Genomic DNA, 19763 nt, shown 5'->3' with positions numbered 1-19763 from the left:
TTGGGCTAACACCCTGAGTGGCCATCTTGGGAGAGGAGATCTCACATCTCTCTGTGGCAACTGTCTGTCTTTATTCCTGGGCCTGGGAGTCATTCACATATCTCCCAAAGCAGTCAGAAATCTGGCTGGGTGTCAGGACCTTTGTGCGGCCAATGGACTAGCTGGAGTGCAGAATGGCAACTTTCTAAACGTTGCTAACTTTATTAGTGACTTTAAATTTGACGTGGGCATCAGTTCAAATTTTATGCCATGAATAATTTTAAACCTTAAACTACCCTGTTAGGTATTCCAATTCAGAGGTTAGCCAGGCTGGGATGCCAGCCAGTAACCGTGTGTTAGCCAATGGGACACTAACCTTTCCACAGCTAAATGACAATTTTGAAGTGTTGCTGTTTAGACATATCAAAATGTATATCCAAATAACCAATATCCAGCTATCTACCATAGGGTTCAATAGGCTCTCCTGAACCCCTTCCCTGTTAAGCCTTTTCCCCCAGTAGTTTGCACTTAGGTCACCAAAACCTTTTGTCCACATAAGGTATCCACGAGAAATTTGCATCCTTTTGTCCCAACATCCTAAGGATTCTAAAGATACCCAGGGTTTGCTGATTACTCTGGAGGAGAATGAGAAATTAGCCAAAATACATATACATTTTGGGATTTTAGGGAAAAAGTGCTGCAAAAGAAAGAGCCTGTTTTTCCCCTGAAAATGGCATTGTGAGGGGCTTGCTCAGTATATGATGTACACTTATGTAAGTGGACACCTTGCACTGATCCAGGCAACCTTTATGGTGAGTTCAGTGATCCTAGACAACCTTAGAAAGCACTCTAAGTAGAAGCTGTGGAGAGCAGCCTTTAGGCTTAGTCCAGAAGGAGTTTGAAGCAGTTTGATTTACCAGAACATAATCTTAGAGGTATTGATTAAGTGAAAAAGAACCACATAGTGTATTTATAAAAATAATTATTTATTATAAGACACTAACACGTACAGATATCTCCTACCTGGAGATATACACAATGCACACAATACTTTACAATAGAAACAGGTAATTAGCACAGAACATGCAGTGGTTACCAGGGGAGAGACCAAACCATATACTAAAATAGCGGTATGCGAACCACAACTTAAGTCAAGACAATACCAAGAAGATGTGGAAGTGTCAGGGACACAAGTAACCACCCAAGGTAAGTAACCAGGAGCCCCAAGGAGGCAGTGTGCCGAGTGGGATCACGATCACGGAATCAATGCAAGTCAATGGGTCAGTCGCAGTTGCAATTTTACAGAAGAGGGCCCTTCCCAGCGGACCCTAAAGAAACTCTGTGGAAGACAAGAGGTTGGAGAACCACCCCACTGGTGGATGCCTTGGGAACCAGGATATCTGTATCAGGGAAGCCGAGTGCATAGGTGTGAATTGGCGTCAGAAACCGTTGTCAAACTCTATGGGAGACTTCAGAAATATGCGGCTGCTGGAGAAGGTGTAAGTGTTCGGTGGAACCCAGAGGGGGATTCAAAATGTGAAGAACCTGCAAGAAGAGGGGACAGAGTCTGTGCCAAGTGACAAGGAGTCACGAAAGATAAATGTCAACCAATGTCAGATGTTGCTGGAGAGCTGACGGGGACCATGAAACTGCAGCTGTGTGGACCAGGTGATGCTGTGGAAGACCAGGAGCCATGCACGAGCTGTCCCATGTCAGATGTCTAGAGTTGAGGGGTCGGTGTCCGGCAGGAGCACCAACAAGCCTTGGCAACTGCAGTCAATGAAGGAGTAGAAGAAGGTGCAATGTGGGGACCAGCAAGGTGCAGGAGACTCACCACAACCAGGGGAGTCAAAACAGGCCCTAGCAATCAGAGGAGGCCAAAATAATTCAAATGTGACCCTCAACAGGACTAACAGGCCAGAGGCACTGGAGTCGCAAGAAGACCTCAAGCAGCACCAGCTACCAAAGAAGCAGGCCCACAGTGCAAGCAATTCAGTGTGGTTAAATATTCTGATCACTGGAGATGCCTGAGGTTGGGGCTACTTGTAGCCTGAAGATCTTGGTGGAAGGAAGCCAACAAGCATTTGCAACTGCAAGTCAACATTATGTACAGTGGTTCAGTTCCAGCGGCTCCTACAAGGGATACTGGCCTCAAATTTGGTGAGAGGACAGGGTGGGCCATAATGGATGTGAAGAATCATGACCTGTGTTGCTGAGCCTTCTGGAGTCCATAGGAGGCAAGGATCAGCAGACCAGTAAGCTTAGTTGCAGTGCCTGAAGATGCAGGGAAGTGACTCCTTTGCTGCAAGGGAGATTCCTTTAGGTGTCTTGGATGTCCACAGGCCCTAGATGGGTTCCTGTATGGAGTACAGGCACAGACAACGCAGCAGACGAGCAGGGCAAAGAGATCAGGAGCAACAGGAGTCTTCCTGGGTGCAGGCTTGATGCCTAGAGCAAAGTCCAGAGTGCCCAGATGATTGAAGTTTAAGTGGTGTATGAATTGTATTGTGTCCCAGAACAAATCTAGGAATCCACGCACAGGTAAGCCCTTAAATACTCTAAGGAAAGGGTTGGGACGATACAGGGGTCCCTCCCTAAGGAGGGGCTGCACAAGGGTGAGGATACTCCCCTGTCCTTTGTCCAGTTTCATGCCAGAGCAGGAGCCAACAGCTCCCTGAACTGGTTTGAGCTGAACTATGCATGGAGGGCATCAAATGTGCCCTGATTGCAATTTATGGGGTGCTAGCAAGCATTCCAACCCTGCCCCGATACACTTAACCCTGTCTGGGAGGTGGTCACACCACCCTTTGACAGGAGGCCTATTGATCTGTCTTCCCCTGCTCGAGCTAAGCTCTGCAGCAGGAGGGCAGAATCGTGTCTCTGGTTGGCAGCAGCCATGTTGTGCTGTCTGGGTCTAGAAGACTGGGACAGGGAGCACTGAGGACCTAATGGAGGGCCTTTACAGTGCTTGGAATCATGAATGAAAACTAGCCACCAGAGGGTTGGGGCAAAGACAGTCCGCACTTGTCAATCTTTTATTTGGGAAGTCAGTGCTGGTGGAGGAAACCAAGGAGTACACCCCTCTCCACCACCATAAATTCGGGACCCCCTCTATTGCTTACTTATGGCCAGGGAAAAGAGGGGACACTAGCAACAACAATACAAAAATTCCCCCATGGCCTCAATTTTACTCATCAATCGACATTGTTCAGATGTTTTCAAAAGATCATTTCTAATTAACACGGCTACACTATTTTATTCAAAATGTTTTTGATTTTTATTCAGTTTTTTTCATCACATATCAAAATTATTTTTCATATTTTTTATATATATTTCATTTTTGAGTTTTCATTGAATTATTCTTTTCAGTTGCATTTGCTAAAAATACATATATAACAAATTTGATATACACAAAACATTTATCTTAGGTTATTCCTCTTATAAAAGAAACAAAGAAACCCTTGTAACCACACACCTATCATCAAACATACATCACACATTCATTCCTATCCACATACTTCACTACACACTTCAACAATCAAGACCGTCTCTTTCCTCTGTATCTGAGGTTGTATAGGAAAACGTTGGTTACTCTTCACACCAGGTCCACGCGCGTTTCGGTGGGCTTGTAACACCTTCCTCAGGACCAACAGACAAAAGTATGCCTCTTTAAAGTGTGGTTATAGGGTAGCTGCAATTACAAATGCAAAATCATGAACCCATATTATATCAGAAAGTAACAACTATCAAACATAATTATATACATGTCCAATGATCTCATGGAGAGTAGAGGCCCTCTCACCCTTTGGACATTCTCAAGGCATATAGAATAAGGTATCAGTAGTTTAACTTCCGCAATCTTGTGGCAAGTTCCTAAAAGGAGGATAGAAGTAAAATAACCTCACTTGTACTGTCTACACCTAATAATAATAGTGTATATGAGACCAGCTGATATCATAAGTACCTTAACAGCGTACACCGCAGATTTCCGACATATGTAACTTGAATGATGTGATCAGGTAATAAATAGCGTGGGTTCCATTAACACTTTACTGTAAGGGATATACATATTCAGATTTAGATATTTGAGCAGATCATTGAACCCACTCCTATTGGCACAGTATTCAATGTTTTGTATGTACACCCCTCTCCACTCCATAATTGGAAAGATCAAAATTAACATAAAGCATTTAAGGTATTCCGCACACGATAATACAGTTGAACTAAGTACAAAGCAGTAGGCAGTCTTGATGTGAACACAGAAGAATTTCAGATTCCATGATGTAGCTTTTTCCACGAAAAGTTCTTTATTGTGTTTATAAAGGTCAGAGACCGATCAGCGCAGCAGAGGAGGAGAAAGCACTAAGTGCTACCTCTTTGGGTAAATGAAATGTATCGTGCTTTTCCTACACTACAGCTGCGTAAAGGCCCAGAAGAGTTGTCTCCAGTGACCTCGTGTGTCTGTAACTTTGCCACCGCGCCCATAGGCACCGAGGTCCCTCGAGTGAGCTGTCCACCACAGTGGGGGAAAGGGAGGGAAGAGGTTGCATAGCCTAGTGTGTGTGGGGCCGGGCTTCTGTACGAGTTCACATGCCTCTTGTTTATAAAGGTCAGAGACCGATCAGCGCAGCAGATGAGGATAAAGCAACCTCCTGGTCACTGGAAGTACATGGGGATTGCGCTCAAGAAACTCGTGGATGCCTAGACCTCCATCATGGATTTCAGCTATTTGTAGACTGTAGATTAGGGGAGAAAGCAGACCTGCCTAGCATCAACCGTGCTCACTAGATTCTTGGGCTGATTATAAATGCGCTACTGAATTTGAGCTTTAACTTCGGCACCTGCTTTATTTATATCTGCAAGTGCTTCCTGCTGAGGTTTCATTTTTGTGACAGGAGCCTCGTTGCCTAATTGTACCTATTCTCTTACCCTGCTTTGAGGGTCGGAGCAGGGTCAGAGAATAGTTGCAAGTAGGCAACGAGGCGCCGCTCAGAAAGCACGTACAGGGTTACAGCAGGTGCTCAAGTTGAAGTTAATTTCTTCGTAACCCTTTTGTAAACGGTTACAAAGAAATTAGCTTCAACTTGGGCACCTGCTGTATCCCTGTAAGTGCTTCCTGAGCAAAATTTGTCCCGCTCGCGGATTCGCGGATTTTGCCGCAATTTCGCGAGATTCGCGATCCGCAAAGTCCGCGGGCGGAACGAATTTTCGGCCCATACTTAGAAATGGCCTATCATCTAGAGGTGGTAGGGTAGTTTTTGTGATAGAGGCACATGAATATCATCAGACAGAGGTATTGTATTCATGGATAGTCTTCCCTGAAGCATATCCAGGAACAAAAGTGTTTCACTTCTACAAAGAAGATGAAGCTCCAGAGGAATACATTCCTTTCGAGGATGTTGAAATTCCACTAACATACCAAGAGCATGCGCTCGGGTTTAAAGGCACCTTAAAACATACACATCACATTACAAGGCTCGGTCCACTAGGTAGACCAGGAGCAACATAGCAGGTATTAGCCAGCTATTCACCACATCCTGCCATTGAAAATATGAAATATGCAGAACTATTAGTTCAAATAAAAGAGCTAATTAAAATCCACAGACTATGTGTTCAATATGTCATGCGGACCTATACTGTCCAAACATCAATAAGGATTCCACAACACATCCCTTACCAGGGGAACACAAATAAAATTACACCACAAATTGCAATCGGTAACCAGTTAACAACAGGGCGCTCAGCTCTTCATTAGGGAAAATCTCACAGTGAATCACACACGGTGCTACTAAGGGTGAATGGTATGGTTACCAGGCATACCCACTCAAATCCACTCACATGGATCTATACTAAAACATCAAAGGGTTCTCCCTGAGCACTCAAACATAATAAATAAACAGACAAAGTATCTGCAAATCGAAGTAATCATCCAAATTGTCAAAATTGCAGGAAGTCAAGTATATTCCAGTCCTTATATTGATCCAATCAACAAAGTTCTTGTATTCCAGTTAGACTTTATTCTTCCAATATTCACATCCAAACCTCAGCTAAATTACTAATGATCTCAATAAAGTCGGTAGTGAGGTGAGAAGGTAGGAAAGTAGATAAATAATAGAGGTAGGTAAGCATGTATCACAACATAATATATAATACAATTAACATTCAGTCCTCAAAGTCGTCCTTGGAATATGTAAGTATCAAATTCTATATTAAACCTTACTTAACATGTACGCAAAAATGGTTATCAACCTCAATATTTCATCTCACATAATATCATTGAGCATATCACATAATTACACGTATTTTGTCATGGTTAGATCATAGTGCAATAATCTGTAACACAGCGTATATCACAAAATGATATAATGACTTCATTATAATGCCAGGCACCTGTTCTAGAATCACTAATTTTGATGAAACAGGGCACATAAGGTAAAATTCATTGTCTCTTTCATTCTTGCCCCAGGTAGTACTGGAATGCATTATCAATGTTCATACCACATTCCACCGCTCACAACTTCATTAACCAAATAACCTCTCTATGCCTAAGTTTCAGTTATCTGTTGCCCCCTCTCGGGTCCTGGCTAATGTGATCAATACCATGAAATTGAAATGTGTGTTAATTGTGATCATCATGGTTCTGAACGGCATGTGCTGCAATAGGGTATCTAGTATCCCCATTCTTCCGTGCTCCGAAATGCTCCATCATTCTGTCCTGCAATCTCCTGATTGTACTGCCCACATATATCTGGCCACAAGAGTATACTATCACATATACCACATAAGTGGTATCACAGTTGATAAAAACTAAAATCTCATATGTTCCCGTATCGTTGTAACTGAATGTCCTAACTATTTTGTTAGCCCACCTACAGGAGCTACAACGGCCACATTTGTAAAAGCCTTTCATTTTGTTGCTCAACCATGTACTTTCTCCTCTGTTTGCGTAGCTAGGACTGACGGTATTGGCCAATGTTCTTCCCTTTCTAAATGTTAAACCCGGTCGTTCACCAATAAAGGGCAGTATATCCTTATCAGCTGTCAACAAGTGCCAGTGTTTATTCAAAATGGAGTATAATCTGTGGCTCTCAGTACTATAATGTGTGATTAATCTGATCTTGTTCCAATCCTTACTCTTAGTATCTGTCTCCTTACGCGCCAATGTCTGTGCCCGTTTCAGTCTATGTACTCTCTTCCTTGCTTTATCTATAACCATCTGGTCATAACCCCTAGATTGAAATCTCCTTGTTATGTCCTCCACATTCCAAACAAAATCATTTTCATTCAAGCAATTCTGTCTTGCTCTCACCATTTCACCAAAAGGTATCGTGTTAATCTGACTCTTTGGCTGACAGCTAATGGCGTGTAGTAGTGCATTACAACTTGTTTCTTTTCTGTACATCTTACTACACAGTTTATCACCACAGACAAATAATTCAATATCCCAAAATGCTATTCGTTCCTGGTCATAGTGTGTGGTGAACCTTAAATTCACATCATTATCATTCAAATATATGAAAAACTCTTTAGGTTTCTCCATTGGACTGGTCTATATCATCAGACAGTCGTCAATAAAACGACCCCAGTAGTGGAGATATTCTATCCATCTATGTCCACGACGGCCCCAGATCCACTCTGCCTCGAACCACCCCATAAAGAGGTTTGCAAAAGACGTAGAGAATCTGGAACCCATCGCTGTACCAAGGCACTGCTTGTACCATTTGTTGTTAAACAAGAAAACAATATTTTTCAGTACCAATTCAGTCATCTGGAGAATCACCATAGTATGGTCATATAGTTCCGCCGGTCTCTTGTTAAGAAATGTCCCAATAGCCTTAATACCCTAATGGTGTTGTATATTTGAATACAGTGAAACAACATCTAGGGTCACCAGATACATCCCTGATTCCCATATTAAATCATTCATGATATTCAATACATGTTTAGTATCTTGTATATATGCCGGGAGGCTCTGCACATAGGGTCTCAGGAAAGTATCTATGTATTGAGATAATCTCTCGGTCGGTCCTCCAATGCCTGATATTATGGGTCTCCCTGGAGGTTTCTCTCGATCCTTATGCACCTTTGGTAAAGTGTACATGCATGGTGCTCTAGGACATGATACCAGTAAGTAATTGCAGTCATCCGCATCCAGAAGTGTTTGGTCATACCATATTTTAAGTTGCCAATTCATTTAGTCTGTTAGTTAAATCTTTATTGGCTACTAGTTCTTTCAAAGATTGTCTTTCGCCCATCGTTAAATTATCCTTTTTCCTAAAGGGTCTTGTACTCCTGTTCTTATCAATCATCTTGTCAAGATCATATTTAACAGACCTATAAAAGGCATCAATCGTATTCCCTGTCGTTAATTGTGGTGTCCACCTGGATTTCAATGTAAGGCCACTACTCTCACATGCATACCTATTCACTTCTAGTTCTTCTAAAAGTCTAGATACTGTTACTGGGTCCTCCTCATTTTCGGTTAGAGACATAAGAATCCTAGTAGCATTAATCCCTTCAATTGTCAATTCACTTGCATCCTTTATTGTTCCCATATACTTTGCTTTCTCTGGTATATTCGCAAAATATTTCTTCAATTTCAATAGTCTCACAAGCTTCTAAACATCAATTTTCGTCACATACCAATCTGGTAACATAGTAGGGCAGAAACCTAATCCCTTTTTCAACAAAGAAATCATAGTTTGAGACAAATCATGTGATGACAGGTTGATAATTTCAATCTCATTCCACGGTACATCATCAACATTAATACATTTTTCCATGACCTGGTCCTCATCCCCAGTCTTCCTCCTTGCTGCACCCTTTCCTCTTGTCCCTCTCCTTGTCTTTTGATACCTCCTTCTCGGTTCCTGGTACCCGTATCCCGATTCCCAATTCTCAGTCTCCGAATCATCCCAGGAAGATGCAGATTCACGTACGTAACCTTTAATGAAGTAGAAAAAGTACCAATAGCATACAAATCTCACTTGTACACACAAGCTGAAATGAAATTCACTTCTACAGAAAAAAATCTGACAGCAGTTCAAACTGCAATAGCAAAAGAGAGAGCCCTCGCACAGGGTAAGCGCATAATGGTTGTTACTCCTGTACCTGCCTTAGAGGCAGTAACGAAAGCGAGCATTCCGAATTCAAAAGCTTTACATCCGAGATGGATACAATGGGTTAATTCTCTTGCTGCAACAGACGTTGAATAAATTTTTGACCCTTATTTGAAAACACAAGAATTTCTACAAAATGAGCAAAAATGTCCTCTGCCTGCTGAGATTCTGCCTCTAGAACAGTATGAATGTATCATTTATACTGACGGATCAGCACAGCCCGCTATTGGGGGTAAACAACTCATAGTCCTGCGTGTTTGATCGTTAAAGGTCGCTGGCGAGATGGCAAATTCCGATCAATGGTCACTAAAACTCAATCTGTAACAGATTGTACAGCTCAGCGAGCTGAACTACAAGCATTTAAGATGGCGCTTGAAAATACTGATCGCGAATTCCCACACTAATAGTGTGTGACTCGTATTGCGTTCAATCTTTCAATGAATACTTGCAGAACTGGATTGAAAACGGTTACAAAGATGCAAAAGGTCGCACAATGAAGCATTAGTTGCTTTGGGAACAAGTAGTTAAGTTACGACAAGAACTACAAAGAGCTCACGTGATCCATACACTGAGTCATCAATGTGATTGGGTTCACATTGCAGGGAATTCATTGGCTGATGAAGCGGAGAAGGCAGCTGTGAAAACGGCTTCTGTAGCGACAATCACTCGTTCAAAAATGGAAATTAGACGGCAAAATAATGCTAGCTGTCAATGCCACAAGCAAAGGCAGCGGTGCAGCGTTACCTCAAAACTATCCACTTAAACACCCATACATAATTGACGCAAACTCTGTTCCTTTTGCTCGAATTCCTGGAGTGGGGGATAGAGTCATTCCAAACAGGAAACGTAGAGTAGCTTTGATACACAAAGCACATTTGGGAGAGGGTCTGATACATCAGGGGATCTCTAAATCTATACTAGAATTAAAAGAGACATACTGGTGTCCAGGGATGAATGGTCACATTCACACATTTGCAATTAATTGCCATGACTGCAACAGAGATTGCAGCAGTGAGCACCGCCAGATACCTGACTACAGTGTAGCCAGCCCAGTTCAGACACTATTGTTAGACAGCATTAGACTTTCTACATGCAGACGTCCTTATGGACAGATGAAGTCCCATAAATATTAAGACAAGATTCATTTGGATGTGGCCTCAGCACTCAGCTGACGCTCGAACTGTTATAAAAGATTTGCGAGTCTTTATCGGCACATACGCAGTCGACATGCTACATTCTGACCAGGGTTCTGCGTTTAGCTCTCAAGTTTACAAAGAGGCCATGGCCAATATGGGCGTTGCATTGCAATATTCTAGTCTGAGGGAAATTCGGTAGTGGAGAGAAAAAAACGGGACATATAGTCATCTATAACAGCTAGGGTACTAGGCTCGGGTGACGGGTGGGTCAAACATCTAATAAGTGTCCAACGTAGTCTTAGCAATCTGCCAAGAAGTTCTCTAGGGGGTACCACTCCATATGAAATCCTTTTTTGGAACTATAATGATTATGCAGGACCTCGATTGTCACACTTCAGTGGTGGACCAAAACCCCTTTGATATCAAAGATCGTTTGGCTGTTTTGCAGGACTTAAATGAAATAAGATCCAGACAAAGTAACGTACTCCTGAAGCAGAGAAACCATCCGTCCCAGCAAGACCTGTCTGTCCTAGCCATACACGGATCAAGAACAGTAATACTGCCGCCCCTTGCTAGTAAAAAAGAGAACAGGTTTGTGTCCATCGACCTGGTCAAACCACATCATGTGGCCGATCATAAGTAGTAGGCCAAGTGGACTTCAAAGATATAGCAGACGCCCGAATCTGGCTACTATCCAAGAGGTTCAAACTGAGAGACTCATCACCTTTGAAGGATCTGCAGTGCGAAAAGGACTATGCAACAAAGCCATGGAACTTGTACCTCTTGAGACCCAAATAACAGTTAGTCAAGAAAAGCCTGTCTACAATGAAATAGCAACTGACTATACAAATGTAACAAGTGATCAAATGGTTCCAGCGATTTCACCAAATCCTGATGCAATCCCTACAATTAACAGAACTGCCTCTGGCTATTTCGTTAACTTTGATAAGTTTTCAGAGGATCCCAACAAACCTGAAACAATGCCAGGGAAAAGAACATTTGAAGAACAAGCCACAAAACTTTTTCATCAACTGGAAAAGACTTATCTAGTTTCACCATGGATTGAACTTTGGATTGTGTTGGGTGTACTTTTTCTTCTACTTTGGTTGCCTCTTGTATTTACTTTGGGAATGCTGATAAATGGAAGATATGTTAAAATGGACACAGCAAGTATGAACATCAACTTACTCCTCAAGCCACACAAATCATCTCATCGTGAACAAAGAGACTTATCATCAGTGAACATCACAGCCGTTCCTATACCTGGTGGAATAGCTTGGGATGAACTGAATATAATATTCTTGGTCCGGCGGAGCTGTTGAAGATTCCACACCAATTCAAGATTTCCTTGAGTGACTTTGTTTCATCTAGTACCTTTTGTGATTATTGGGACTTTGAGACTGTTAATAATATGATGTCAGACTTAGAAATGTCTGCGAAGTTGACAAATCATGAATACTTAGAAGGTTGATCAGATTATGAACTAATGTATTTGGTATAATCACTATGGTCATCATTGCTTGCATAAATCTGCAAATCCTAGAAATGTATTAACCTACAACCAATGGGAGCATTGCCCTACCCCACAAAAGGGTAGCTCAAAAACATTTTATGGCAAATTTCCATACTTTTCAGGTTTTAGTGTTTCAAATCCAGAATCATTTTACTTTTAAAATGTTAATAGAACAGGAATGAAAAGTATGTTGACAAATACAAAGCAAATTTATTCTGCTGCCTCTTATGCTCAGCTGTGAACATTAGGTTTTGACTTTTGGAGAGACACCATTGAGACAAATACTGTCTGGGGCATGACTGGCAAGTGCAGAGATTAGAAGCTTTATTTAGAGCCTGCATCATCCCAGAGCATATAATGTTTTTGAATGACACTGTTCAGCAGACATCTTGTCTTGGGTTAGCCAAGATAAAAGATTTAAACAAACCGTCTATACCTACACCTGATAGTAATAACACTTCAGAGGGGGTGGTCGACGAACATACTATTTTGCTTCACATCAGAACAGATCCTGATTGGAAAACATGGTTAATCTGGCCCACAGACACAAACACCTGTCAAGATAGATTCCTGAAAAAGACACAAGGGTACACATTCACAAGGCCAGATCCAAGACATGTTCAAAGACAGCATCCAGGGATAGTAACATCATACAGTGTAGGGAAACTGTGCCTTGAGTGGCTACACAAGTCTACACTGAAGGAAGTAAAACAACACCTATCTTTACTTAAAGATGGTGCTGACCTGAGGGACTTCTTACGAGGACCTAAAAAACCTCATCATAAACGTTTTATATAAACGGTATCTATGCCATGTATAATGAAGCATGGAAGATTAGGCAAGCAGAGACTGCAGAACGAATGCGAGAAATTGATCATATTCATTGAGAGAAATCTCTCTGTAGTTGACAATGGGTTAACGACTCTGTCATCCATGATACATTCTTTGGACAGCATAGTATCCTCTGCCATAGACATAATGGAAGAGGATTTGGTCATGTTACAACATGGTCAGTCGCAATTACGTTCTATCATGCTATTAGGCTGGACTTTACAAAACCATCGTTCAGGCTATGTGCCTTGGTGTTTAATCAACACAACGTCACTGTTTTCTGAATTTAATCTCACAGATAAACAAATGAAATTGGTGCAGCGGAGAGCAGACTATACGGTGTGAGCACTGAAAAACTGAAAAGATTGCCATTTACAGTCGCTGAAAAAACTGTCATTGAATGGATAATACACAGTGCAATCACTCTGCCTGTTACAATTTTCCATTTTCAGTATTGCTTAAAACGTATACCAACAGTCCTATATGAAAGATTAAGGTAAAGAATACATCAAGACATCCTGGGAATTACCTTACACACACAGATGTTGAAGTGGTTGGAAAGAAGTGTTTCTTAGTGGCAATAATTGTGAAAACGCGCTAACGGTTCTCTCCTATGTCAGGGTATAAACTTAAAGGGCCTGCGATTGTTCCTCTAACAATTTATCCTGCCACCTGCAAGGTTCACCAGCTGCGGTGATTGATCCAATTTTTAGGCAACTTTCTAATAGAAGTTACATTATGTTGAATGATCACAGCTGCTGTGGCATGTTGCCAGGTTTAGCATATCTCGTAACTGTGTCAGCCAGGGTTACTTGCTGTATGCAAGTATTGTTTTAAAAAAACAAGACAGACCGAGAGTCGCCGTTATGGCCTTCACTGAGCATCTCCTCTATACGAATTGATATTTTGAGCAGAATGAAAGCCATTCTTTTACAAAAAACTGTGCCATTGACCTCAGCCAAAGAAACCTATGATCAGCAAGTCACAAGGACTTCTGCAGAGATACACACCCTATTAACTACAAACTGCCCTGTACATTTCTCAGAGATGTTAGGTCGTATCTTAAACATGTCTGATATGAGTGGTATTGTACATGTATTTAAGACGATTTTTTCGAGATTTTTTGAAGCAGTCCTAGGAACTTTTCCAAACTTCTTGCACTCTGTGTTTGGTGGACTGCCTCTTGTTTTGGTACTCGCAGCAGGGATACTATTTTAGCTACTTTTGCTCCGATATGGCAAGCCAAATAACAAGCAATTCCCAGTTCACCGTGGAGAACACTCTTCTGGCGATGAAGTGTTGTGAGCGTATAGTCCACATTTTGGGATTAACTCGTTTAAGAGAATTAAATACCATTTGGTTTATGTCATTCAGACCAATCTGGCAAGATTGCATCTTACCTGTTCTACAATGTCTGCTATGTGGAGAAGAATGTGTGTTAGACATCTGTCTCACACTCCCATCAGTCATGCCAACAGATGTTGATGCTTTGCTGGACTCGGTAAAGGCCCATGTGCAGTGTTGTCCCCAGCGGCTACCAATTCTGATGACAGCATTCATTGAGATCTCACAGATGCAAAATGCTGATGGTGAGGTACGAGAGGAAAGCGGCACACAGGTACCATCCAATTCGAATATTGCTAATGCGACCAATACTGACGGCAAAGCTTCGCATCTTTGTGCAATTAATCTTCTTAACAAGGTAACCAACTTTCACCTACAATGGTAGACAAAATATTTTCAGACTTAGAAGATTTGATGTTTTTTCCAAACATTAACACTGACTTTTGAATTGGCACACAGTTTTCTGAGAGACTGTGAATTTGACCTTCATTTTTTTCAAAACAAGTTTCTAACTTTGGAATTCTATTTTTTCAATGAACAAGCTTTTGTTTTTCCAAATTAGTTTTTTTTTATTTTTTGGCACAAAGTAATCTGCTCATAGTAGAACTATTCATAGAGAAGTAGAATTATTTGAAAAACTTCCAAGAGACAATATTTGACCTTGTATAATCTGTCATGAAATGGTCTCGACTTTTTCTTCTGTAATTATGAGCCATTTCATAAATATATTTTTAATGATTCATTTGGATATGCCTTTCGTGAACAACCTGTACCAATACATTTTTATGTATTTTGGGTGGGTTCGAAAACATTGTTTAGATATGTTTAATGTGTTTAGAACTTAGGGCCAGATGTAGGTGAGGGACATTTACCGATTCTAAAATACCGACTTTCACCGATTCGGTATTTTAGAATCGGTAAATGCTATGTAGGGAAAAATTCGGTAAGTATTACCGAATCGTTAAGATTCGGTATTTACCAAAACGGTATTTACCGATTGGGTATTCCCCATTCATTCCTATGGGCCTTGAGGCAAATACCGATTCGGTAAAAGGGGGAAAACATTGAAGGGTGACAGGGTGTCACTTTGAAACCCTGTTGCACCCCTCAATTGTGTATGGGTGCACATGTGGCACACATACATGCCCTAAGGGCATGTATGTCTGCCACATGGCACTGAAATAATTTCCCTATAATTGCTTTTTTGGGGAGTTTTGTTATTTACCACCAACTTATAGTTGGTGGTAAATAACGAATCCTAACATGGGAAAAGCACTCATTTAAGTGCTCCCTACATTAGGAATTCCGTAAATTACCGAATCGGTATTTAAGAATTCGGTAATTTACTGATTCCTTAAAGTACCCATTCGGTAAATTACCGAATCATTAGATTGGGCCCCTATATCAGAATAGCCTAATACCGGTCGGTTCGGTAATTTCGGCCGTTACCGACCGGTATTAGGCTTCCTACATCGGGCCCCTAGTAATGTTGCACATAATAAAGTGGAGTGAGTGTTGTGTGGCGTTTAGAGCTCCGAGTGAATTTTCACTATTCATGTCCTTACATAGGTACAATTCACATTGCCCTTATATAGGCATAGAAATCAATCGCTTATTTAGGCATAGCCTATGCAGACCAAATACAGGCATGGCTACTTCCACCTATACCAAACGTCACAACGATTTCTTGGAAAATTGGCTTAAGCAGTTAGGGAAGTTCCCTGTCCTTGAATATTGATTTGTCCAAGAACTCATGTACTTTGCAAAGAACAACTATTCCCTAGGGGCTCTTTCCTGACGTTATTATGCCCAACTTTACGTCAATCTATGGCATTCCTAAACACCTTCAAGGTATTAAATACCTTCACTTGCTATGGCAAACTACGGTGGTTCAGAGCAGTTCGACTATCTACTTGCACCGACGCAGCGCGTTACAGCAAGTGCAGGAGTAGCCAACCCTCCAGTTGATGCACTGATCAAGAGGCTGCCCTTCTCTTGCCGAGAATCCAGCTCCAGTGTTTCCACGCTCCCCTTGCGGGGTGTTGGGAAATCGAGTCCTGAGACAGAGATACCAGACCTCCTTCATTCTGACGAAGTTATGGAGCTAATTCGAAACTAGAGAAACCTTTGGCAGATTCTTGGCAAAAAACAACTAAACTTATGCTACACAATACTTACTTCTTCCCACATCCTAGACTTAGGTTAGGTACATTGGGGTAGGCGTACTTAGAAACACCAGTTGAGTATTTTAGTCAATGGTATTAATGTATGTATTTTTATATGGCTTAGAAACCATACAATGCTTTTACAGTATTATTTTATAATACTATTCTCACTGTACGCATTATACTTTGCAGTCTACTTAACGATTGTAGCAGTTCACTTCCCTTGTATGAGAAAGAAGATTGTTCAATAAACTTTTTTATTGAAAAACGCCCATCTCTCTATTTCTCTACAATCTCTGTTGAAACGAAGCATGCACGATTTACCGAGTGAAATATTTATCTATTGTTGTCGCGACTCTAAAGATATATTTCTTATCCTTGGGAAACAAAGTTGTCAGAAACGAATCCCTTCTTGTGATTTCGAGAAAGTTTCTAGTGACCTCTGAGCTAGCTGGCCCTCACTGTTAAGTTTAGTATATTCGATGGAGATCTAGTCGACCTCAGTCCTACATCTAATCTATAGGATATATTATTCCAATGCGCAGAGCCTATTGGGAATATTGGAACTACACTACACTGTGATGAACACACCATTTCACCATCTTATTTCAGTGTGCACCTTGCTGTGACACACACACCTTTACTTTTACAACTTATCCTGATCACTTACTGTTATTTGTTTGAAAACCTATGTCTATTATACACTTTCTAGCTGTGTGTTCTATACTGCAACGCATACACCCTACTGTATTCAAAACATATACATTTTTTATTTATTTTTGATTCCTTTTACACTAACAATGTGTACCCTACAATCAGTAAATCATGCTCCTGCGTTTTTGGACACTCCTGGAGAACCAGCTATCAGATGGGAAATTTGGCATGATGCCTTTGAAACCTATTTGGGTGCCGTAGGCGCAGCTAGATTCTGTGCGGATAGAAAGAAATGTTTACTCTTACATTCTCTTGGGCTGATTAACCACTTGGATGCTAAGCTTCTTGCTGCACTTCAATGTAATTTCCATTGAAATGAATGGGCACTCCATGACGAGCTGAGCTCGTCATGAGCGTCCAAGGGGTTATGATGTTAGAGTTTACTTTAGAGAACTGAAGTTAGTTAACCCGTTGACCGCGGCGAAAATTCTGCTGCGGTGCGGGTGATTTATGACTGGCCGTGGTTCGGACAGCCCCCGGCCATCCTCCGCACGCAAAGGGTTAATGCTATTGCTAGAGTCTAGTCCTTCCATTGTCCTTCTGTGAAATAGTGGTGGATAGATAAAAGGTTTACTTAGTATTAGTTCATATTTTTTTTACGGTCTGCATGATGCATACAAGGGGTAAGACTCCAGGATTTGAAGGATGAGTGAGTGTGTGCAGTAGAATCAGTGGCGAGTGAAGAACACCAGTGGCTGGTCATTTACAGAAGTCCAGGGGAACTTTCTTGCTTTCCTTTGACAATTCCCACCAACAAAATGCACAACCAGGTGTTTTTTCTAGTATTTTTTGTTAGGATAGTGGTACATACTACTACTTTTGTGGGTATTCTGCACAGCCACATACAGAACTATGCACAAGAAGATAGGATGTTGGTGATGGGAGGTTGGACCTTACTCACACCTCAGTTAGAACTCAGAAGAACCCACAATTCCATGACCGACTAGCTATAGTGTCTCATTATTAGTCATTAAGTCTCGAACCCCCACACGAAGATACCCAATGATTTTATTACACATCCCAGAACATAACACCCTTTCGCACACTCACTCGTGTAAGTCCACAACACCATACCAAATACCACAGAGTCTATGTTTAAGTTAAAAAGGTTTATTTATTACAAATAATAACAAGCTTTGTAAGTTGTTCCATGAAATTACATCCAGCTCCAACATGCAAAATAAAGATGATTAAAAGACTAAACATGTGTTACAACTAGTGCATGATAGAGATCTGTGTGAATTCTGGGAGACCTCTCACCGTTGAACTTATAAATACTGGTTACATGCATCTTTCGTAAGCTCTGCAAATCTCTGGTTCATAGAAGGGAATCTTCTGCCTATTATGAGAAAAATGGGGCACGTTAGACCGTATAATACAATTATGCAAGCTTTTTGCAGTCATGCTAAAAAGTGTAACATTATGGCTAAGCAATAGGACTAACCGAACTCCATAAAAAAGTGGCTTGTTTTTCAACCTCTTCACTTGTATGCAACACTCATGTGGCCTTAAAGGAGTCTTACTGCACAAGAAGCTGCGAGGTAACATGCACAAAAGAGTAGACATGAATCTAAAATGGTTACATGGCTCAGGCTAACTTTCCAAAGCGTAGAGTAGGAGTAGAGATGAGATGACCCTAGATACCATATAATAATACTACTAATGTCTGTCTACTGACTCTACTGTAGTATGCAATTTGGACTAGTGATGATTTATGTTGTACTTTAACTGTTTTTTCAACCTTCCTTCCTGGTGAAAACAAGTAAAATAGGGGGAGGTGTACAGGCATCTAAAAAGGTGTAATTTGTTTTATAGGTGCACTACCCGTACCAACCACCAGTGCCAGCGGCGATAGCAATGCTGCCATTCAGGAGGGGCAGGAGATGCAGCACCTGCAGGAGCACCCGGGGGGGGAGAAAGCAGCAGCGGTGGGTGGTGTTAAGTTATATTCATTACCTATTGGCATTACGAGCTGGAAGGGGAGCACTTCACTCACTGTACTGTGACACTTATTAAGTAAGTATGAACTTGAAGTTGTACTGAACAATATACAACGGTTAAAGAAGACACCCTTTACTTAGCATTACCAATGCATTAGCAATAGCAATAACAGCATGAGTTGAGTAACCAATGACCTCTTCTATCAGACTCCAACTCAGCTGTGAAAGTTATGGAGAAGACTAAAAGTCAGATCAGATGACCTTGATGGATGTGTTGAACAAAAAGGGAAAGAACTAGGGTGGAAGGAGGAAGGACGGGCAAGATGTAATATGACTAGCAGAGAAGGATACTTTGGAAGCAGCATGCAGGTGGCTGATAGGAATCAGATGCATGGGTTGTTGAAGGATGGGTGGAAGGTGAAAGAAGATGCCTGCTTGGGTGGGCGACACAATATGGGTGAATAGTGGATAGCAAGAATCATCAGCAGTGTTTGTGTCAAACCCAAAGCCAAGGCAAGGAAGGAAGGAGTGGACGCATGGGTGGTTGTTGGTGAAAGTGAAACCAGCTAAGGTTTGTTAAGCGAAACATATAAGTAACTAAAAGAATGATAGACATTTACGTTTAATGGATGGATGCCTGGATGTATTCATCATAGGTGGAGACTGTCAGTGGATGCAGACTAGAGTCTTACTTTGAAGAGAATGTAAATGAAACTGCGCCAGAGTACCAAAGCAGAGGGTCATATATTTATATAAAATTAGGATTTAATTTCAGAATACAGTTGATGACTCAGTAGTTTGCAAGCACATCATATATATATTATCAAGCGCCTTCCTCTGACTCCAAGGACCACTTCCTACCTATGTTAATTTATTTTCGATTGTGTCAGCTCAGTCAGCCTGCAAAGGGTGGCCTATCTGTTGGTTATGTTTCAAAATTGAGAGAGACCCCTTTACAACCAGGGGAATAGGGTACTGTAACAGTAAAGAAAATGTCTTCCCTTGGTAAGCCGTTCTCTAAT

This window comes from Lissotriton helveticus, chromosome 4_1 (assembly GCF_964261635.1).
Source record: "Lissotriton helveticus chromosome 4_1, aLisHel1.1, whole genome shotgun sequence".
NCBI lineage: Eukaryota > Metazoa > Chordata > Amphibia > Caudata > Salamandridae > Lissotriton > Lissotriton helveticus.
The sequence above is the reverse complement of the archived record's forward strand: the minus strand, read 5'-3'. Positions refer to the sequence as shown.